Source organism: Botryllus schlosseri, chromosome 3 (assembly GCF_051294905.1).
Source record: "Botryllus schlosseri isolate E-star chromosome 3, Bs_hap1, whole genome shotgun sequence".
In the NCBI taxonomy this organism is placed as follows: Eukaryota; Metazoa; Chordata; class Ascidiacea; order Stolidobranchia; family Styelidae; genus Botryllus; species Botryllus schlosseri.
Window position 1 is genome coordinate 21,386,089 of NC_137238.1, and position 25,137 is coordinate 21,411,225.

A 25,137-nucleotide genomic window follows, 5' to 3' on the forward strand; every position below is an offset into this window, starting at 1 on the left:
ACAAATGTATCGGAGTCGTTGTTGGTGTATATTTTGTCACTGTCCGTTGTAACAATATACAAAAATATCAAATTGCCCGGTGTGGTTGTCAGTTTTCAAAACGAAAATCATATTGTTACCCAGGGAAAAGATAGATTTTCAAGTGAAACGGTATTGGTATTCAGGTAAATGATAGTTTTCCAAACAAAAAGGGTTTGTTACTCAAAGGAAAAATATATTTCTAAACGAAAATAGTTTGCTACTCTAGGAAAAAATATATTGCCAAACGAAAACGATGTTGTTACTAGGGTAAGGGGCGTGTGTTCAGTGTCGTTGGTCTTGTTAAACGTAGTTGCCCAGTTGTACAATATACTTGTCGTGAGTCTACAATTAAGAAGGGAGAGAATGAAAAAACTATTATGAGTGTCAGGAGGTTGTTGTATGTAGATTTGACAGTAACCCTATCATTCGCATATGACAAACACAATCATGACCGCGAATACATGTTACTAACTTGTTCGGTCTCGATCAATGCAAAAGAGATGATTCGTTTTTGAAACCGTAGCGAAGACCACATGTGAATCTATGCGATAGACATCTATCTCCTTACATTCAGTCGTGTCGTGTCCATTTTAATACGGGCCCCACATGTATGACATGCACACACTAACACCGTAAACAGAAGTCGATGATTTTGATTGATAAAAATATTTCTTGACTACATCGGAATGTCTATGTTGTAGAAAGTAAATACTTTTATGGTGTTGTGTGTTTAATGAAAGCGATTGGTTGCAAGTATGTTTTTGACGGAATAAAATTTATTTTTCTGTATGTGTCAGTTTGTGAGGAAATGAAAATAGATTCATGGTTTTAATTGGATTGCGCTGTTTAATGTACGCTTCAACATGGAGACTTGATGCGGAACAACAACACGATTCACAAAACAATTTGTCACTGGTGTGCAGAGGGTTAGGAACATTTTAATACAGCTTCATCTACTGGTTGTTGTGAGGATAATCATGTGATGACTCAGCACTTTTCGTTAGCAAAGTAGATTGATCTGTGTGTAAGATTCGAGAGTCGTTACTAGAAAACGTATGTACTCTGTTGTTGGAGTAGCTGGTTTATTGCTATGACATTGACATGATCTCGAGAAGTGAGTATGCCTTACATTCACGAAAGTTTACGTGGCTCCGTTGTAATAAATTGGTGTTAACTAATCTCGGCTGGATACTGCAATTGTGCTGGACTTACACGCGGTATTCGCATACTGCGCACATACAAACTTTTGTGTAAACAACTCTGATGTTTCTGTTGGTACTAGTGCTGTGTTGAACTATTTGGTTTTTAAGACACATGAACAACCATTCAGACAATAAAGTTCTTGAGGTAACGAAACAGTTTGTAGAGTCAAACCAGCCATTCTTTAGTTTCGTAATGTGAGAATATCGAGTAAAGTTGATTACTTTGTGTGATGTAAATATCTTTCGTACTTTTGTAAGAGTTGTGGGGGTCTCATGAAAAAGTAACTAGTTGACAAAAACAAAATATTGAATGAAGGTTCGTCTGTTGTTTTCATAAGTCAAGAGAGTGAAAATTGTTGTTGTTGTTTTTGTTACACTAAATCGAAATAGTGTGAAAGCGTCACCAATCATTGCGTATGTTCGTAGCATGGAATATCGAATATTTTCGTGTGCCATGAATATCTTTCATATACACTTAGTATGAAATGAGATGCGTGGAACAATAATTACTGTCCTACAAAAGTATAACTTGTTGTGTTGGCTTGTGTACTTTTTATCATTGTATGTTGTGCTTTTGAAAGACGGGTGGGTTTACATTTAAATATAGTAAGCGGAACAACTCAAGTAATAAATTTTGCTCGGTTGAAAATCGACTCGTTTGAAGATACCGGTCAATGGAGTAACAGTATCAACATGAGTGGTATATTATTTTTTGCGAGATGCACCAATATTCTAAGCATAACTTTTCAAAAATTTTCATGTCATAGAAAAGTCGGTTTTTATGAAATCGAAACAAATGTACTTCGATTATCACGATAAAGGAATTGAGATCAACGCAGTATTTCGAAGTGGTATGTTCAGCAATCGCTAAATATGAAACTGTGCATACAACTCGGTTAGGTAAACGATACAGTTACAAGTCGGATGTATTCTTGATGTACAGATGGCAGTCTGATGATGTAAAGCTTAACCACTCCAGCGATTTGAAACAAATGTACTTCTATTATTACGATGATGGAAATTACGATCAACGGAGTATTTCGAAGTGACTGTGTATCGTTCGGTATGTTCACCAATCGCTAAATGTCGGTTAATTAAACGATACAAATGACAGCTTGACGATGTTAAAGCTCAACCACTCCAGTGTGTTTAGTGCAAAGTATTTCCCGCAAACAAAATATCGAATGTCGACCTCGGCTTCATTAACCAAGTGAGTGAAAATTGTTTTCGTTTGGGTGGATATGATTTGTATTTAGAAAAACGATCCACACCGAGTAAGCGACTCTGTTTAATATCCAATGAGTGGGTGAAATTTCTTAGGGGTTTGATTTAGCTAGTTATCTGTCGGCGATTCGCTAACATACAAGTATATGGTCTCTTAGTGACCGAGTATTGTGGCGTCATTTACTTTGACGAATGACAATGGGAAAATTTCCAATTTCTCTGATCGAGTGCGTTGCACAAATAGCTCTAGTACGCATTCAGTGAACATCAGACAAATTGGCAACGAATTTCAGTAGTTTGGTTAGATGATGACAATTATTCTTGAGGTTCAAATCGATATCACTACTATGAGCAGCAATACAAAGACATTTTCTGTAGATTTCAGTGTAGCATATACTGTGATTTTATTATTGACATGAGTTTGTATTAACCAAGTCTGTTGAATAGGACGCATCGGTAAAGATATTACAATTGCTTCTGTGCTGATCAAAACCTTGAAGTGTAGATCTATAGACTTCACGATGTTTTTTTTTTTACATTTAGCACGTACAATGGTGGGTGTGAAAGGATTAAATATTGATCACACGATTCGAACGGTTCTGGATTAATTTCCTGATCAAAAACATTCCGCACATGCAAGTCCTCGTTTTAAAAATCGATGCGTTAAATAAAAATATCCCTGAAAAGTTTGTTGATATCACAATAACCAACACCGGTGTAATTACGTCATGATTCAATAATCAAGTCATGATCGACTATTACAAATCTCGTATGTCAAACTAAAGTATCAATCCTTATGATTACATCATGATAATATTCAATATAACACCTGCGTTCGATTGTAAGTAATGAATTCTCGACTACGTTGGTCAGACATTCAAATATCATATATTCAAAACATATGTTAATCTCAAGTTGCGCGCACCGAGTAGTAATTACCTTAGGTTACAGATGAGTAACGACTTTTACAACTGAACAAAAAAGACGATTTTTTATATGACTACAACCGAACTTGCCATGGATTTTAGATTGTAGCGATTGTATGTACTCGCGTAATCTTGTCTTCTTTCTGTACGGGTACTGTCTAGTTGGCCTGGTATTACAAACGGATTTACTTGACAAGGTTTTCATGATTGACTCTTTTGTTGATGGCAAGATGTTAAAATGTTGAGATGTCATAGTGATAGTATTTCTGAAACTATTTTTGCCAAACGTAAAGTCCGATTGCGAATATAGTTGTAATATTTCATGACTTGTTTCAAATCAATATGCGTATAATTTCGAAATGTGACTGGGTGAAAGTTGGTAGTCATGTTTGTCAATCTATTTCAATTCAGACTATGTCAAAGTCGAGATATTTCATTTTGGATGATCTGAATTTACCTTTAGTACATCCCGCGAGTGGATTCCGACGCCGTACTATAACATTCTTAATAATACAGGGTCGAGGATTTTCATGATAGAGTTGACAAGTGACAAGATGCGTGTTTGTATTAAGAGTTTAATTTCAAGTTGACAAAGACAATAACTGTATAATGCACATACTTGTAATTCTTGATTCTTGTAGAGTTATAGTTGGTATTGATTCTATAGGTGTGAAAACACCGGCGCGAATGTGTGAATAATTCAATGTGACTGAAAGTCGGCGTCAGTAATATTCAGGTTACGGTCGAATCAAAAGATCACGTTAAAAAGATTTCTCAAATTAATTAGAATTGTACCGAATTAACACATTCAGATACGAATCAACTTGAGCTGTGTAGTAAGTTTCATTTCAAGTTGTCAAATTGATGCATTGCTTGAATATTCGCATGATTCTTATCATACAACTAAAGTCAACCACGTTCCAAAGTGTCAAAAACATATAGCGACCACAAGAAAGAGTCAATTTGGTAGTTTACGAATCACCGTCTGCGACGACTCTGTGACAAACTACACTGTAAATCCGCAAGGTCGTATTGAACACTTCATAACACTTTTTTCTGCGTACAGACACACTTTTTGGGCATATAAACGCATTGGGCCATTATCGTCGCAACGCTTCTGCGTATTTCTCCGTTTACATGTAACACTTCGTCACTGCGGCTTATTTTCAAGAAAATTTATACTTGGTAATTTATCATCAATTTTGCATTCATAAACCATCGCTACGTTTGGAGATCACATTAAATCACGGTATATGTAAAATAATATTACTCACTTGACCCAACACTAAGTTTAAGGGTAATATTTCAATGAAATATACATATTTCCCTGTGACGCAGAGGGGTCACAACCTTCGTCGCGGTAGAGCGCGCTCGATTTCAGTTTGGATTTGAATTGGTGGTTCGTCAGGCTTCAGGCAGAGAGTAAGGTACACGAAAAAACTTGGCGAAATGGATATATTGAAGCAGTTTCTGCTACCTGATGGCGTAAAGGATCATAAATTCCATGTACTGTAAGGTATGGAGATGCGGTAAATGTTATTCCATGTATGTAATGTGAGAATAGTCATAAAATTAACTCGTTTTGACATTGCAGTAACGTCGTTTGTTTTAGATGTTTTAGCAGGCTACTCATATCCCTTATTCATATGAATGTTCTTTAGATGTTTTGTAGTATATGATTCGTCTGATATTATTGCTGGATGATCGAGCTTCGAATCTGATAATATACCAGGCTGCGACCAGGTCCAGTACTACGGTACTGATGGGAAGCTGCTATAAAATTAACTTTTTTGACATATGGATAAAGGGATGTTCTCTCTATCCACACTGAAATATCACTATGTAGGCGATATTGTGGTCCATTGTGGACAAGTACTGCAATGTCAGCAATTGAATGCCGGTATGACAGTCATGCAACGGTTTTGATTGTTTTTCAACTGCAACACGTTTTACACTGTAGGCCTACTGTTTATTCCAAGTGGTAAGGTGTTAACTAAAGCGATTTTTTTGAAATGTCAAAATAGGTCAGAATTTTGTCAAAATTGTACCGTTAGGTCAAAAATTGCCAAAATTCTTTACAAAATCAAAATTTTGTTGGCAACTTGCATTTCGTTTGTATCATAGATGATTGCACTGTCGGTGAACTTATCATTTTACAATTTACATCTTGTAGCCTACTTTATAGTCCTACCGTTGTAGACGGACCATCGTCTGCTCATTGTGAATCATAAACTGTCAAATGAAACAAATACTCAACGTAGCCTATTGCACTATCCTAACTGAAGCAAGACTGCGTGGGCATTGGTTCTTCTATTAAAAACCGTATGATGAATACTTGCAATGTAGACAACTTTGTCATAATGAGAGAGAGAGTGCAGTGTACGCACAACTTCAGTGTTGCCGGCCAACAACTGCAGCTGGTGAACGTTCTTTCTTCATTCTTGCCAAGCTACTTAGTTAGGACAGACACTTTCTACCCGAAAATGTAGGAAAGTATCTTTCGTTGTACTACAACAAATTTTTAATTATTTCTACCATAATACGAGATGTAACTAATACTAGAATTATTCATGGGTCCAGATTTCGATAAAATAAGTTCTTTTTCATGTAAAAATTTGTCAATTTTCATGCTAAAAGATTTTTTCAGATCAAATTACTTCGGAAGAACAGAGAGCTCCAGCCAGAAATAAAGATAAGTTCTGGTAATACAATTCTAACACTATGTGAGAAACACCTAATTTAAGTACATGGGGTCAAAATTAAGTTTTTCATCATCAAAATATGTGTGAATTTGAATTTTTTAGTCAAAATCTTACCTTTTTAGGTCCAAAAAATCGCCCCAATAATAGCACAGCCAAACAAACAATCTTTTCAACAAACCATGGATCACAAGGGGTAGTATTTGTTTTGCCCAATCCCCAAATTTGACTTTTCTGAGTTTATTGTGATACGGTAACTGAACTAAACTCTATTTTGCAGGTAGTATGTATTGAACTTGGCACCTTTTTGAAATGCATTTGCTGTATGGAATACTGGTAAGCATCACGGTGTTTTGTAAGTGAACTGGTATATCCTTAGAGAATGAATTTGATTCTGCTGCAATCGGTTATCTTTGTGATAAAGATTTTTATGAAAGTTTGCTGGTAAAATTTCACAAAAATTGTTAACAATCCAGGAAGTATACTAACTGTGCCAGAGTAAAATTGGTGGTAACGTCATGTGCAACTTTCCATTCCATTACTCAATTATTCTATGAAATACACCCTTCTGTCACGCACAACTTATTGCAGAAAAAAAAAACTGTATCCAGTATGATATCTGCGTGATTACTGAGCAGTTCAATTGAATTGCGAATTTTTGCAACAAATATTTTCTTTTCAATAGTCTTGGATTGATCCTCAAATTCGTTCAACTGATGTCCACTCTTTAAAAAGAGCCCCCTGGGTCTACCGTGCCTGCGCTATCAGACAATGTTGACAGTGACGTGAGGAGTCGTTCGTAACGGGTTTTGTGCCGGCACAGTCATCTTATGTGATACAGACCTTTGTCTCAAGAGCCCATGGATACATGTGATTATGTAAGCCTATTTTTTCATTTTATATATCACCATTGATTATGTAATTTGCTGGTTTTTGCAGTCCTACTTTTCTCACGAACTATCTCGCAGAGTAGCTTACGGGCTATTCGATATGAGCTGAAAAAGGCTTCATCTGTGTACACTGCACAGTAAAGTGTATCCTGAACTGTTTACACTGAACAGAGATGTAGTTAAACGTAATGAGCTCGTGTAACTTGTACTTTAACTATTGCTTACTGAACTATAATGGGCTAGGTCAGTGGTTCTCAACCTGGGGGGGGGGGCTGAGCACCTCTCCTGCGCTTCTGTAACCTATCTGTGTGAAATATTGATATTTACTTCTGCATCAAATTTACAATTTTCCTTTGTAATGTTTCGTATTTTCTAGGAGCAGCATTTGGATTTGACCAGTAAAAAAAAGATCCGCCATGGCACGCCACGAATCAGGGATTCATCAAGCCTTGGTTGCGGCTGATGGAAAGAATATGAAAAATACCCTAATGTGCAGGTAGTATGTATTGCAATTGGCACCTTCTTGAAATGCATTTGTTGTTTTAAATACTGGTAAGCATCGCGGTATTTCGTAAGTAAACTGGTATATCCTTAGATAATGAATTTGATTCTGCTGCATTTGGTTATTTTTATGAATGTTTGCTGGTAAAATTTCACTAAAATGATTAACAATCCAGGAAAGTATGCTACTCGTGCTGTAGTAAAATTGGTGGTACGGTCACATGCAACTTTCCATTACAATAATTATTTGTTCTATGAAAGACACCCTTTTGTCACATACAAATGTATCCAGTGTGATATCTGCGTAATACTGAATGCCGGTGACGTGATATTTTGTGATACGATTTTTGATGTACAACGTTCTTTCGAGTTCTCTACTAGTTACTGACGATTACCCCTGACGAGTCTCAGCCGAAAATATTCGGGCTCATTTCAATATGCATATACTATTCAATTTTATATTGAAGTTTTGCACCTCGAAGAAGCTGTTCGAATATTGAATACTTCCCTTGTATTGCAAATTTTTGAAACAAGTATTTTCTTTTCAACAGTCTTGGATTGATCTTCAAATTCATCCAACTGGTGTCGACTCTTCGAAGAGACCCCCTGGTTCTACCGTGCGTGTGCTAACAGACAATGTTGATAGTGACGTGAGGAGTCATCTGAACGGATTTTGTGCCGGTGCAGTCATCTTTTGCGATAATACTTTTGCCTCAAGAACCCATGGGATCATGTAAGTCTATTTACTCATTTCATATATCACCATTGATCATGTAATGTGCTGGTTTTTGCAGTCCTAATTTTCTTAATAACTATCTATATATGCGATATGAGCTGAAGAGAGGCTTGATCTGTGTACATTGAACAGAGGCAGGGCTGTGGAGTCGGAGTCGGTGGAGTCGGAGTCGGGGTAATTTTCGCTTGATGGGGTCGGAGTCGTGAAAACTATAATAGCTGGAGTCGGAGTCGGTGGGAAAATACTGACTGGAGTCGGAGTCGGAGTTTGTGAGAATGACTATGACTTCGACTCCGACTCCAACTTCTCTATCATGAAAACATTTGCTTTCAAAGAATTTTCAATAGAATTTTTATGTACCACCAACCACTGTTATTATTAACCATACATGCAGATCAGGTGCGGCCAGCCCGTGGCACGAAGGCCAAATTTGGCACACGAGAAGGTTAGGTGTGGCCTGCGAGGTAATTCTCGAAATTATTTATGACATCAGGTACAATCGCAAGGCCAACCAAAATTTGATTAGCATGACCGCGAAATTTGATGATGACAACAGTTCTGACGCATTGACGTATCCAGGGGCCAGCTACATTTATCCCAGATCTTCGTATATGACCATGAAGTAGAATATTTCATAGCAGATTTATTGGACTTGAAATTTTTCTCGGTACTTCGCATGATTCATTGTCACTAGATTTCTTGCATTCAGTATTTGAGCCCACTTCTGAAAATTATAAATACGTATTATTCACAGAATTGAGTCTAACTGTATTCACAATTAGGAGATACGGCTTCGCTTGTGCACTCGCAGCGAGATCGTCGACAAAACATTTGCACAAAATGATAGAGGCATGTTCACTGATATCATCGATTTTGCTATGTCTAAACGTCGAATAATCCTGTCCTTGCCAAATGAGACCAGTGATATACAGATGCGACCCCCAATGTATGATAGCGACATATTTATTGATATAGCTATAGCCTAATTCAGTCGTTATCTTGCAAAAAAATTTCGCGCGAATGCTCCCCACTTGACAAAATTAAAAATATTTGTAGTGTAGCTTAGCTGTTTGGGTCGAACAAATGATTAAGAAAGACTGCAAGTCCCAATCCTTGAATACTTGATTAAGTACATGCAGACTAGACATAGGCTATGGTCTTTGACTACTTGACTAAATTCCATTTCTGACCAATGTCTATTGTTAGCAGTAAGACTGTATGTGCTTGTAATCAGGATAGTGTGCAATGACAAAATTAGTAAGTTCAATTTCTTTATTAGTTGCTGAGTCATACGTAAGAGCTACACTTGGATTTTTTATCTACATTTTTATTAAACAGGATTGGATATCTGCCATATTTGAATGATTCATACATTTCAGGATATTAGAGAGTCCATGTTATAAAAACTTGAATAAGGAAGGATATTTAGCAAATCTTTATTTCATGTTAATTGCAAGTGGATAATTCGAGTTGTGCCACAATGAAACAATTTAGCATGCCACAGTTAATCATATGTTTGCATATGTTTAAAGGTTGTATGATAGTCATTCAACCGACAATGTGGCATATGATTTTCGAAGTAAATTGGTAATAATGCTGGAGTCGGAGTCGGTACGTTTAAAGACCCAGGAGTCGGAGTCGGTACGTTTAAGAACTCAGGAGTCGGAGTCGGTATATTGAAAATGTGTGGAGTCGGAGTCGGAGCCGGAGCCGGTGGTAAAATTTACCGACTCCACAGCCCTGAACAGAGGTGTTGTTGAATGTAAAGAGCTGGGGTAACTTGTATTTAAACTACTGCTTACTGATCTATACTTGGAACATCAAATTGAGATCATTTCCCATGTCGTGCTAATTCCAAATAATTTCGTTAATTAAATTTAATCAGGAAGGAAGTATTTTGAAAGATTGAGAACAATTATAATTACTGCAATGAAGGAAAAGTATTCAACACCTTCGATAAGATGTCACAAAGTTTTTTGTACTAAAGACAATCAATGTGTCCTTTGTCTGGTCAATTATTGTAATGGAAATCCAAACCCATAGGAATAACGATTCTACTATATTTATTTTCGGATCTTGTTTGCAATCAATTACATTTTCAGCAAAACGAGGTTGATGAAGTCAACTGTCTTCTTCTCCAAGCCAAATTGAGAGACAAGCAAATACAATCCAAGACCCAAGCGCATGTCTTATTGAAACAGGTATCGTAATCTTTCTGTTTTGTGGACCATACAAATATACATAGACCGTTCATAGACGTACATAGACGTTGTGCTATAAATTTCATCCTGAGTTACAGTTCTGCATTCTCACTGTGACCTGCGCGTCTGAATGTAAATGTAAATGTCAAAATGGCCGAATTGAAAAAAGCGCGGACCTAATTCAAGATATTTTTATTAGTCGTTATGCGAATTTTTGTCCTTCTCAGTGATAGGATTTCACATGTACCCGAGCGCCTTTCCTGCGCTTGTGTAACCTGCATGTGTGAAATATTTATATTTATTTCTGCATAAAATTTAGAATTTTCATTGACATATTCAAAACTTTGGAATTTAATCACATTTTCAAGGAGCACAACTTGGAGTCGACCAGTAGAAAAGAAGCAAACACCATGCTAATTCCAAATAATTTCGTTAATTAAATTTTATCAGGAAGGAAGTATTTTGAAAGATTGAGAACAATTACAATTACTGCAATGAAGGAAAAGTATTCAACACCTTCGATAAGATGTCACAAAGTCTTTACTAAAGACAATCAATGTGTCCTTTGTCTGGTCAATTATTGTAATGGAAATCCAAACCCATAGGAATAACGATTCTACTATATTTATTTTCGGATCTTGTTTGCAATCAATTACATTTTCAGCAAAACGAGGTTGATGAAGTCAACTGTCTTCTTCTCCAAGCCAAATTGAGAGACAAGCAAATACAATCCAAGACCCAAGCGCCTGTCTTATTGAAACATGTATCGTAATCTTTCTGTTTTGTGGACCATACAAATATACATAGACCGTTCGTAGACGTACATAGACGTTCTGCTATGAATTTCATCCTGAGTTACAGTTCTGCATTCTCACTGTGGCCTGTGCGTCTGAATGTCAATGTAAATGTCAAAATGGCCGAATTGAAAAAAGCGCGGACCTAATTCAAGATATTTTTATTAGTCGTTATGCGAATTTTAGTCATTCTCAGTGATAGCATTTCACATGTACCCGAGCGCCTTTCCTGCGCTTGTGTAACCTGCATGTGTGAAATATTTATATTTATTTCTGCATAAAATTTAGAATTTTCATTGACATATTCAAAACTTTGGAATTTAATCACATTTTCAGGGAGCACAACTTGGAGTCGACCAGTAGAAAAGAAGCAAACATCATGGCACGCCACGAATCAGAGATTGACCGATCCTGGATTGTAGCTGATGCCAAGAATATAAAACTGCTTCAGTGAAAATGAAGTATTCAGAAACATTGTTGACGTTTTGAGCTTCTATGCATTGGATTGTAATACCCTGAAGGAGTGGTTCTCAAACAGGAGAAAGCATTTGAAGGGGCGTGAACCCGCTGTCAACTAAAATCTTTTTCGCACATGGCAGCTTCTACTTATTTCTCTGTGTATGGTCAGAATTTAATATTTGAATATTCTCTCATCAACAACTATTACCGTCACTGCCATCCAACTATCAGTTGGGATTTTTAGCGTTCTGGTTGCTTTTTTTAATTTCATGATACGACGATAAGGGGTGTGTGAATTTTTTTTGCTATCATAACGGGGCGTGTCCAAATATGTTCATGAACCAGTGCCCTAATGACTTCCAGATTTCATATTTTGCAGCAGACTGGCAAATAACAACAAAATCTTTTCTGTAAATCTGCAAAATTTGTATGGACTCAAAGAAACGATTTCTTTGTTATTTAAACAAAAGTGATTGGCATTAACCTGATATAAATCCTTGTAATGCAAGCCCAAGAATATTTTTGATGCCTGGTTAGCAGGCCCAATTTCATTAAGAGTAAAAAAATACTTTGTTACTTGTTTATCGTGGTAGTGGTAGTGAAACTGATATATTCATTGTTTGTTTTTTTACAATAAAATTAGAAATTCACAAGCCATAATTTGATCAATTATAAATATGTTTTAATGATTTGTGTTGATCATGTTTTCCGTTAACGGACGTAACCAATGAATTTGATTCCATGCCATTGTCACGAAAGTTAAAGATACTAAATGATATTTTGTTATCACTATCCCTAATTCCCTATGCATTCATTTACATGATTGAACGAGTTGCATGATATTTGTAGTGAGTTTGCTCTTGATCATTTGTGATGTTCGTGATTTCATGGACTATTCCGGAAACGGTTTCAACTGCTGATCTGAATTTATGAAACCCTGTCACAGCAGCTATTGGAAATTTCAATGTTTGCACGTATTTAATCACCCAGGTTGGGTATTATAAGCGTCATCTATTCATGGATCAATAAAATCTGATTTTATTTTGAGCCCTGCGTTCCGGTGACTAGTCAACCAGCCACTTTGAGGCTGAACACTTTTTAGGTAAACACTTTTAATTTAAACACTTCGCAACACTTCTAGGCGTTCAATTTTTGGATCACGTTTCGTGTTCAATTTTCCGGGTTGAGCAACACTTCAGAATTTACAGTGTAATTACGGAAATATTACCTTGTGAACGGACATGAGGGATCGCTTTGTCTGAAGCATTACCCTGTGAGTGTCGTAGGATTTTAAAATTATTTCACACCTATTTGAATAAGCGTTCACTTCACAAAGGATTAGGGTTAGAGCGGAAATAAGTGACAATTTATCGCTATTCAAGTTACCGACACTGACGGCCTGTTATTCGTTACTTGTTAAATCTTACGAGTGAAATCAAGTTCTGTGACAAACTGCTTACGAAAATTTCACTGCGTGAGCGATCGGTATGCCTGTAACATCAAGTTGCGTATGTCCGAGACATTATCTTGTCAGCAATTGCGGGGTTTGCAACCTATTTCACACCTATCTGAAGTGTTAGTTTGTGAACGCGGCTATTGTTGATATTCGTATCGCCGTCTTCGCCGGCACTGTGGTTATCTAATTGCCCAAACATTACTATGCGACTGATTCCTAGATTTAGCAAACTATTTCACACCCTTTTTGGTGAAAGTACGACATGCCGCCCGCAGTCTATAAACGAAAGTACGAATCATCGCTGCGCCCATAAGAATAACGATATATCATTGTAGCACTCACCGTAAACGTTGGGATTAACTCGAATCGGACATATATAATTATTTGAGGTATACACATTAACTAAGAGTCAATCACGTGTCTATTTACCATACCTGATACTTCTTCAACACCGGTCGAGAGATGCATATACCCGAAAAGGCGATTCATGACCGCACCCATAAGAACACATAGCGAATCACCAGAGAACACGTAAGAATACATGACAGGCGAATCACCGCCACAGCCTATATCCACAACGTTAGTTCACTACCAAACAATCCATGGCAGGTCATCGCCGCGACGTATACCTGAAAGGGTGGTATCACCGACGAGACGGCAGGTCATCACCGCAGCCTATACCGAAAGGGTGGGGTCACCAACACGAGTTTTCAAGGTATGTCATCGCCGCAGCCTATACCTGAAAGGGTGGTATCACCGACGAGACGGCAGGTCATCACCGCAGCCTATACCGAAAGGGTGGGGTCAACAACACGAGTTTTCAAGGTATATCATCACCGCAGCCTATATCTGAAAGGGTGTATCATCACCGCACCCATAAGAACACATGGCGACTCACCAGCGATAGGGTGGTCTAAAAGGGTGGGGTCATCACCCCGGGTTTTCAGGCAGGTCACCACCCCACCCATAAGAAACAATTGCCGCTCACGAGCGATCTACTATACTACTGTTACATCTCGTATTATGGTGGAAATATTTAAAAATTTGTTGTAGTACAACGGAAGATACTTTCCTACATTTTCGGGTAGAAAGTGTCTGTCCTAACTAAGTAGCTTGGCAAGAATGAAGAAAGAACGTTCACCAGCTGCAGTTGTTGGCCGGCAACAATGAAGTTGTGCGTACACTGCACTCTTTCTCTCATTATGACAAAGTTGTCTACATCGCAATTTTTCATCATACGGTTTCTAATAGAAAAACCAATGCCCACGCAGTGTTGCTTCAGTTAGGATAGTGCAATAGGCTACGTTGAGTATTTGTTTCATTTGACAGTTTATGATTCACAATGAGCAGACGATGGCCCGTCTACAACGGTAGCACTATAAAGTAGGCCACAAGATGTAAATTGTAAAATGATAAGTTCACCGACAGTGCAATTATCTATGATACAAACGAAATGCAAGTTGCCAACAAAATTTTGATTTTGTAAAGAATTTTGGCAATTTTTGACCTAACGGTACAATTTTGACAAAATTTTGACCTATTTTGACATGTAAAAAAAAATCGCTTTAGTTAACACCCTACCACTTGGAATAAACAGTACAGTGTAAAATGTGTTGCAGTTGAAAAACAATGAAAACCGTTGCATGACTGTCATACCGGCAGTCAATTGCTGACGTTGCAGTACTTGTCCACAATGGACCACAATATCGCCTACATATGTATATTTCAGTGTGGATTGAGAGAACATCCCTTTATCCATATGTCAAAAAAGTTACTTCTATAGCAGCTTCCCATCAGTACCGTAGTACCGGACCTGGTCGCAGCCTGGTATATTATCAGATTCGAAGCTCGATCATCCAGCAATAAGATCAGACGAATCATATACTACAAAACATCTAAAGAACATTCATATGAATAAGGGATATCTGTAGCTAACTAAAACATCTAAAACAAACGACCTTACTGCAATGTCAAAACGAGTTCATTTTATGACTATTCTCACATTACATACATTCAATAACATTTACCGCATTTCCATACCTTACAGTACATGGATGTTATGATCCTTTACGCTTCAGGTAGCAGAAACTGCTTCAATGTATCCATTTCGCCAAGTTTTTTCGTGTACCCTACTCTCCGCCTGAAGAACCACCAATTCAAATCCGAACTGAAATCGAGCGCGCTCCATACCGTAACGAAGGTGGTGACCCCTCTGCGTCACAGGGAAATATGTATATTTCATTGAAATATTACCGTTAAACTTAGTGTTGGGTCAAGTGAGTAATATTATTTTACATATACCATGATTTAATGTGATCTCCAAACGTACCGATAGTCTTTGAATGCGAAATTGATGATAAATTACTAAGTATAAATTTTCTTGAAAATAAGCCGCAGTGACGAAGTGTTACATGTAAACGGAGAAATACGCAGAAACGTTGCGACGATAATGGCCCAATGCGTTAATATGCCCAAAAAGTGTGTCTGTACGCAAAAAAATGTGTTATGAAGTGTTCAATACGACCTTGCGGATTTACAGTGTAATTTTCCATAGGCGCCTCAATCGCTGGGGATGAATGTTCCTGTCCTGGTGACCTTAACCCTACAGGACAAATGCCATCCCATAAGAAAAAATTATGTATCAGTAAAGAAATACCAATTTTAAATAATGTGCTTATTTTAGTTTGGTACGTTTTGACGATTTCCATATCTTTTGACATAGCAGATATAGGAGGTCACGAAATAGCATCATGTAACGAAGTCAATATAACAACGATTCCGCCCGAAGATGTTTAATTATTTTTTAGGAGTCCTACCTTTTCCAACACACCAGTGGCGGCTCGTGACAATATCGGGTGGTGGGGCAAGGGCTGCGAGCGACTTTTATCAACATGACGTCACAATGGCGTTTTCCAACGTAAAAAAGTAACTTTAATATGATGGTCACATGAATTTCCCGACAACAGTGATTTTAACGTAGGTGCCGCGAGAGGTTTGCCGGTGAGCCGTGACTTGAAGTGTGGTAACAAATGTTTTATTCATTTTTTTTAATCAAAGGATTATTTTACATAATGTACGTGAACTAAGAATCGTCCCTATGCCACGAATCAATTATCAGGTCATCCTTAGTAGCATGCGTTATGATTTCATGGTAGAGTTAGAGATTACGCAAATCGATAGGCCGTCCGAAAGTGTTTCGTACACGATCCTGGTGTGTTACGGCCACTGAGCTGGTGGTTACGAGTTACGACCAGGTTGTTGTTGTTTTTGGGGTATTCATGGTGTTTGTCGACTACTGTGGTCATTTACACCAGGCCGATATTCTTTGTATATTCCGTAACTGCCGACTTATAGCACGGCCCACCTCTAGACTTTTGTAAGACACCGCTGACGCGGATGAGGTGGTTACGACCAGGTGATAGGCAACCAAAGCGGAGGTACCCGGCGTACGATTGGATCAATGGACTGGACAATTTCTATCATCATCATCATTGGTTTATTAGCAATTTTATCAGTTCAATACACCACAAAAATGCGATACAATGAAAAGACAGGAATATGTCGAAGCGACAAGGAGTAGTCTTCTAGACCTTTAATTTTCGCTCTAAAGGCAACTGCGTAAACTAGCCTACGTACGGAGCAAAGATTCAATACGATTCATGTTCGCACTTGACTTGACCAGACTAATTCCAATGACTAGAACTCGAGAGATTGCGTAAGCCTAACTGCAAAGGTCAACGACTTCGGACACATACGCAATTGTTATCTCATAGATTGGGCCTGTCATATTGAATCCAGAACATCAATTTGAATGGTCTTTGAAGAACTAAGGACAGCAGCCTCGGAACTTCGGTCTCGGAACAACATCTAATATTTTGGCCTTGAAACTGGAGATTGTGACGCAACACATACGGCTTACTGTCTGCTGCCAAATCGCCGTTGGAAAATATATTAATCAATAAATACATGAATGAAAGCCGTAAACTTAGCATACTGTTACATGAAATCATCGAGAAGTAGCATTCGCAATCTCATAACCCATTCCGGCATGGTACACTGTCAAAATCAATACAAACAGACGAACACCGAACTTTGAGTAAAATAGATCGAGGAATAGGCTGATCGAATGATCAGCTGTTAGCCGACATCGAAAATGAAATAGCTATCGCATTTGACAGGGGATTGTAAGCAAATGGTTTGAAGGCCACAATTTCACAGTGAAATGCACATTGGCGAACATAAAATTATGTGAATATTTGAATGCAAACCGAGAATCTTAGTTAGCTGTTTCATGCGATCATCGAGATATACCATTGGAAATATCATCACCGATCTCGTTATGGAACGCAGACTAGATTAGCACAGACAGACACCGGCTTTTCCGTGAGATCCGCAATGATGTAGGTAGGCTAAGTATCAGATCAGCGCGCATCTCTACCATACTCGACCTCGAAAACGAAATAACTGCCTCAATCATTGAGCGTCAACTTTAAGACTTGGCACCGCGTTCAATACTAAAATCAAGACATACCGTGCAAAAGCTCATGACAGATCTAGGTATGGAACATCGTTAAAATCAATAGAGACCAATAACGGCTTTTGCGTAAATCTGTTAGCGGTAAATGAAGAGTCAGCTCTCACTCGACTTTGGAAACGAAATTACCACCCACATAGTTCAGTGACAAACTTAAAACTTATTACAGCGGTCGATACTAACATTAAGACTTACTGTGCCAAATATCATGACCGATCTCGGTATGGAACATCGTCAAAATCAATGGAGACCAATACCGGCTTTTGAGTAAAATCTGTTTGCTGTACAATGTACATGATAGATCAGCACACACTGAACTTCGGAAACGAAATTACCACCCTTATCTTTGAGTAGCAAGCCTGAAACTTGGAGCAGTGCTAAATACTACCTTCACGACATATCGTACCAAGTTTCAAGAATTATCATGGTGCGAAACACCGTCAAAATCGACATATACCAGCAAAGGGCGAGTCAACGCATATCACGGTAACCGAGTTCAGATATAGATACGATTGTTACATCACACCTTAAGGGCGACAGGCATAGTTGCCCCACTTGCTCGGCCATTTTACGAATAGGAGAGAGTAAATCACCGTTTCTTTATTGTGCGCGGCTTTGAGAGAATAGATAGTGAAAGCTTGTTATGAGCGCTACCGGGGCAAGCCCCGGCTAGGCATTCACAAAGCGAAAACACAGAAGAGAATTCGATTGTCGCAGAGACTTCGCTATGTATGGGCATTTGTTAGCGAAAGCTCAAGAATAATGCGGGTTTCGCTGTGATCTCGGTATATACTGATTGCTGTGCGTCTATAAATGGTTAAATTGTTATTGAACAGAATTTTAGGTGGGGCAATGCCCCAGTTGCCCTATAGGACGAGCCGCCACTGCAACACACTACACTCAGTTCTACCGGTAAATCTGATTACGTTAGCAGAAAGAGGATAAAAATTGATAGCGATGTATATGCAATTCCCGACCATATTGACCGATTCAAACATGAATTATGTAAATTTGTCGCGCTTGGCGCGTTTAGGCAAAATACGGAGACTCACTAAACAGTATGAAATAGGGTATAGCTGATAAGTAGCGACAAAAAGTCCACTAGCTGAGGAGGGTCTGGGGGCTGGTTTATCACCTGGGCCAAAGACCAACGTTTTTTTTTTGGGGGGGGGGGGCTGACGAAGTGCTGTTACGGTCCTGATTGGAGTCAAGTCGAAGACATGACCCTTTCCTTAGTCAACTCACGAAAAGTTAGCTGTATAATTGTAATCTCGAGGTAGAGTTGAAAAGTTGACCTTTCTATTATTAGTCAACTCGCCGGTGATCCCAGTTTGTATGCCCATTTTCCGGTTCCCAATATTTATTTTTTTTTGGGGGGGGGGGGTAATGTTCGGTGTGGAGCTTCAAAAGGGGGCGATTAGTCGAAAAAAGTTGGGAACCACAGCTCTATATATTTACCGAATTTCATACTTTTTTAATTCTCTCATCAACAGTTATAACTTTCCATGCCATGAAACAATCTGTTGGGGTCGCTAGCATCCCGGTTGGATTTTGTGATATGACAATAAGGGGGGCGCGAAACATTTCACTATCATAAAGGGGGGCTTGTCCAAAAAAGGTTGTGAACCACAGGTTTAGTCGGCAGTTGCGGAATAAAAATGAAGAATATCGGCCTGGTGCAAATGACCATAGTAGTCGACAAACACCATGAATACCACAAAACAAACAAACCTGCGACACGCTGGAAAAATTACGTTAAATTGACTTTCTGCTTTCTTTCGTTGGAACAATCATCATATTTTCGCAATAACAGTTCGATTAGCACGAGGCACGTGGATTGTAGTAAATATCATCATTACAGATTCACATTTGCAAGTCACTTTAACGCAAATTTTTACCTCTTTAAGGATTATTAATGCATGGGTCGCAAAGGGTATAATTCTGGGTCGCAAAGGCACCATAGCGCCTGAAAATATGTATGTGATATTTGTTGAATTTATTGAAAAACATTTTGTGGATAGTTTTCACATATCCAATATCACTGTGTTGGGTACTATAGCCAATATGCGAGACACGTAGGAAACAGTGTTGGGATGACTCGAGTCATGACTTGACTCGAGTCAGACTCGAGTCACCTTTTTCGTATGACTTGACTTGACTCGAGTCACTTTGCTAAAATGACTTGACTTGACTTGACTCGGCGTATCAGAAATGTGGATTGACTCGTGACTCGGAGCAAAATTCACGAGTCAATTTCAAGTCATCAAGTGATCGGTGTCGATAAATATCACAGTATCTTCCATATGTTCGGATTGTTCGCGAAACGCCTCCATTGTTCTCTCACAAATAAATTGACCGCAAACGAAGTGATCGAAGCTTACAGCTTACGTTGTCGTAATTTAGAATAGTAAAGAAATTTAATAGCAAAATGACTATTTCTGTTTTCTGTTCCAAACCTCTTTTTTTATTTAAATAGAATTAGAATATAGTTTATATAGTCCTCAACCATTGGCGTAGGCTCGAATTGTATTATATCAATTTGTGAAGGGGTATGTATTGCATCTTATCCATTCGGTTCTCTATTCTCTATTTTGGCTGGTAACTATAACTGAGGCTATGCAATTACTTACGTAGTTTAACAGTGCTACGAATATGTGAGCGATACAGCCCCTTCTTGCATGTATATTTAGGTCTATATCCGTCCATCGGTTCAGAATAAATGACAACTCAATATGTATTTGAGACATCTAGTAAAATTCAATGATGTAATCATGCCTCATATTCCGAAAAGGCAACTTGACTTGAATTGTGACTTGACTCGTGACTTGACTTGACTTGACTCGACTTGACTCGAGTCACCACCAAAAATCGAGTGACTAGACTTGACTCGAGTCACCTTCGAAAATCGATTGACTTGACTTGACTCGAGTCAAAATGTGCAATGACTCGAATTGACTCGTGACTCGAAGGTAGTGACTTGATCCCAACACTGGTAGAAAATGTGGTTTGATCATGACAATGTGGCGACCTATGTATAACACAAATTGGTTTGTATTCACGGTAAGATTTCTTCGACTGGTTTCTCTGCAAAATATCGTCGAAGGCCGTTGGGATGAGTTGGTGTATGGGTGTGCAGTAGGGTTGTTCAGATTTGAAAAATTGTCAGGAAACTTCGATGCTTGTGACCAAAATGATGGTTTAGTACATAAAAACACTTTTATGAGCAATTTTGGTCATCTTCATCGTGATCTTCTATCCCCGAAAACCCCCCAAAGATCCACGGGGCAATTCTCTTTACTACGGGATATGTAATGTTGACCATGTCACCGGTTTATAGCTTTTGTGTCGTTATCAGTTGAAAAAGGCCGTGTAGAGATAATATATTGCAATAAAATAGCCATGTTTTCAAAATTGTACTTGAATGCAGTCCTATAAAGGCCACACGCACATCGATTTCACTGTGCACAACCTGTCTATCATGCTCATGGGAATCATATATTGGTTGCACCATTGACATCGGCTTGATTTGGATCGTACATTGAAGAAGCGCCGTTGGGTTTCAATTCGTGAACAAATACTGATATTCCCAGCTAGTTTTCAGCCATAAGGTATTACTCAAAGGTATGCTATGTCAGTAATACTTTTCTTAACTTCAAATCATCTGTAAAATACCGAGTTATCTTATTTTATGGTAGACTGCAATTTAGTTGCAGAAGAATGTCTGAAACAAAGCGGATATGGGTTTTGCGGACCAACCATGAACAAGATTCAGGTCTGCCCTCTATTTGGTCTGATATTCTGGTCACTATCTGGTCGGATATTTATCTGAGTGTATTAGTCACTCCAAGCTACCGACTCTAGATGAGGTTCTACTACATCCGCCATATCTGAAAAAAAAATAACCCGAAACTACCACAACGCAGGACTATGTCCTTCTAACTGTTGAAGAGGTTGCCAACGTATGGGATATGACAAGAATACCTATAAGGCAAGCGCTGAAAATTGTGTTGTTGCATTGTTTCAGGCTTTCTTCTTCGACTAAATTGCGGTCTACCATAAAATAAGATAACTCGGTATTTTACAGATGATTTGAAGTTGAGAAAAGTATTACTGACATTACATACCTTTGAATAATACCTTATGGCTGAAAACTAGCTGGGAATATCAGTATTTGGTCACGAATTGCAACCCAACGGCACTTCTTCAATGTACGATCCAAAACAAAGCCGATGTCAATGGTGCAACGAATACATGATTCCCATGAGCATGACGGACAGGTTTTGCTGAGCAAAACGGAGATGCATGTGGCCTTTACAGGACTGCATTTCAATGAAATTTTGAAGACATATCTATTTTATTGCAATATCTCGTCTCTACATGGCCGTTTTTGAATGATAACGTCACAAAAGCTATAAACCGGTGACATGGTCAACACTACAGATCAAGCAGTAAGGAGAATTGCCCCGTGCATCTTTGGGGGCTTTTCGGGGATTGAAGATCACGAGGAAGATGACCAAAATTGCTCATAAAAGTGTTTTTATGTACTAAACCATCATTTGGGTCACAAGCATCGAAGTTTCCTGACAATTTTTCAAATCTGAACAACCCTAGTGTGCAGTAGGGTTGTCCATAATTTGGAAAATCTCAAAATTTCTGCGTATCCATGTCTCGTTCTATAGATTATAGTTAAAAAACGTCAATGAACCTGCAATAAGCTCACAGGAAAGTCGTTAACATTTGTCTAAATGCGTTTGAAAGTAGCTGCCGTAGAGTGGGCGTGTCGGCGACCATAGAACGGCAAGCAGACTAGTAATCACGAAATCACGGCGCTTGATTGGCTAATCTGCCATGCTTCAATGATCACGACGTTGGCGGCTTGTTGATCAGCTGGTCAAGGAGTCGGCTGACGGCGGTGATTCTGTAAGTGCATTGTAGTTTGGTCCGCAACTAATGATTTTGGATTAATTCAGAACATGTTGAGTTACGAAATACATGATGAACTAAGAACATCTGCTTCACAATATCTTTAAACACATGACTGGATGGCTTATTGTGAAGGTAACCGTTGTAGCCTGTATGCCTTGATTTCATTGATGGAAAGCACAAAAACACGCGGAAAAATAGTGCAAAGGCGCTTATGCAAGTGGCAAGCGAATTTCTAGTTTCAGAGGGGATGTACCATCATTGAATACAAATATAAAGCTTGACATTGACACTACTTTGTCTGATCTTATTAGGCTGTTGTCGTGGCACATAATTGAAGTCTTGAATGCTGTAAGGGTTGGATGAATCAGTCATTTATGCTTGGCACTTGTCAGATTCTTGCAGCAAAATGAATCATACCCGCAAGTGCTGTCAAAGTCCTCAATGATGCCGGGCAAAGAGGTCTAAATCTAAGCACAGACTATGCTGGTAGGACCAGCAAAAAGACAGTTTGCCTGCATTGCTTAGCATGTCCTTAATGAATGTTAGATCATTACCGGCTACATAACGACTAATGCTTGAATCAAACCAGACATGGACATAAAAAGGATGGATTGAAGCGGTGTGGTAGTTACACTCTTCTTCAGAAATCCAATGTAAGCTACCTGGTCGGCCAACTTATCTTCTGAACATACAGGATTGTGTCCAGCATCCATCTCCCATGTTATGCTGCACCAGTTTGGTGATGTCTAATATGCCTTACCTGCACCCAGAAAAGCAGGACTACTTGGCGTAATCTCAAGCATATATCTAGGTATTTCTTGGATCTATACTTCGTTCTATAAGTTCACAATCATTCGCTGTTTCACCTCTGTCATGCCTGTAAGAGGCTATTGTTGCACTAAACCTATCGTTACCTAGTTTTAACACTAAAACATTCAATGACCAGAGGTCTCATTTTATTATTAAATCACCAATGTACAATGCGCTTACAGAATCATTGCCGTTAGCGATCTCCTTGGACTAATAGAAGCACATAATCAGCAAGCCGCTGTGATCGTGATCATTCAAGCATAGCTGAATAACCAATCAAGAGACGTGATTTCGTGATTACTAGTCTTCTCGCCGTTCTATGGTCGCTAACACGCCCGCTCTACGGCAGCTACTTTCAAACGCATTTAGACAAATGCTAACGATTTTCCTATGAGCTGATTGCAGGTTCATTGACGTTTTTGATCAATAATCTACAGAATGAGACATGGACACGCATCTTTTTTGAGATTTTCCAAATTATGGACAACCCTAGTGTGCAGCAAGCGAGTTCGGGCATACGAGACACATTCATTTCGAGGCCAACCCCTTCTGCGTCGTGGCATATTGCTTATTCTCCAAACCATAAGGCATGAGTCACAATTCAACGTGACAGAGCTAACTGCAGTAGGCTAATCACAGTATAAAAGTAATAGTAACTCCGGCTCAGTCAGAATCGCTTCATGGGCCGCACTATGCCCAGGTCTGTTCGAAAATCTAAATCCTTAGTGCAGGATTGACATCTAGCATATGTAAATCCCTGATAACTTCCTCAACGAATTTCCGTCACGTTTACAAATCGAAGTTAATAGTACAGTGTGTGATATTTAGCATTGAAACAGATACACAAGCGCCGAGCAGGTATCGTACTAACCAATTTCTGGTTACCACTACGCGCTACGACTCAGGTGATCGAAGTCTAGCAAATAGCCTGTTGAATGTTGCTATTCGTTCGTGACGTATGAATTTACCGTACGAACTACGAACCGGGCGAGTGACAAAGCTTTGTACACAAGCGTGTCTTCCTCCTCGCGTTGTTTGCACGGTTACAGGCGAATAGACGCGACAAGTTCTGCTTTCGCGCTGCCCTCTGTCCTGCTCCTCTGTTGACAGTCACAAAGTATTCGCGGATAGAAACATGTTCGAGTGTCAGTTGTAGACAATATTCCAGCAGGTCAAGCTCACCATTCGAGTAGTCTTATACATTAAAATCGACGACGACGCTGTATCGGGGATTGTAATACTGGGTACACGTAACAAGACAGGATATTGTTGGAAGGGCATGAATATGATAATCACTATAGTCCCGTAACAATTTTATCTAACTGCTAACGCAAAGCATGGCATTATTTTATATTGGTTTCTTGGTGTACAGTAGGCCTACAGCTACACGTACTATCAAATAAACGTGTGTTTAGTGCTCAGGTCAATAATTAACCAGATCGACATATCATTGGGATAGAATATTCGTATGGATGTGTGTACTGTGTAGGTCTGGTTAGATAACGCTAGACTCTATTTAAATTTCATCATTTATCGCCTGTCGGAGAACACTGCCGGAGTTCTAATACTCTGAATCTATGAATTCGATACATATTTTGCTATATAGGCTAATTTCCTACACGTGTATGGTTCAATTATTACATTGTAGCTGAGTATCCTATATGGAATAATTCGTCATTTGGGCCGAGACATATGCTGTAGTTGGCTGCATAATCGAAGCAACAATACATGCCAATGAGACGCTCAATACACATCCCT

The 25,137-nt window shown here is 38.8% G+C and overlaps 1 long non-coding RNA gene across 2 annotated transcripts; it reads left to right on the plus strand.

Annotated features, from left to right (window-relative positions):
- Positions 1 to 4,380: 4,380 nt before the first annotated feature.
- Positions 4,381 to 8,193, plus strand: LOC145436100 (uncharacterized). 2 transcript variants are annotated; one of them, XR_013914171.1, is made up of 5 exons: positions 4,381 to 4,889; positions 6,021 to 6,408; positions 6,758 to 6,950; positions 7,339 to 7,458; positions 8,015 to 8,193. It is a non-coding gene; the product is annotated as an uncharacterized LOC145436100 (long non-coding RNA). The 2 variants fall into 2 exon arrangements; XR_013914170.1 differs by lacking the exon at positions 4,381 to 4,889 and having other exon boundaries at positions 4,923 to 6,408.
- The last annotated feature ends 16,944 nt before the right edge of the window (positions 8,194 to 25,137 follow it).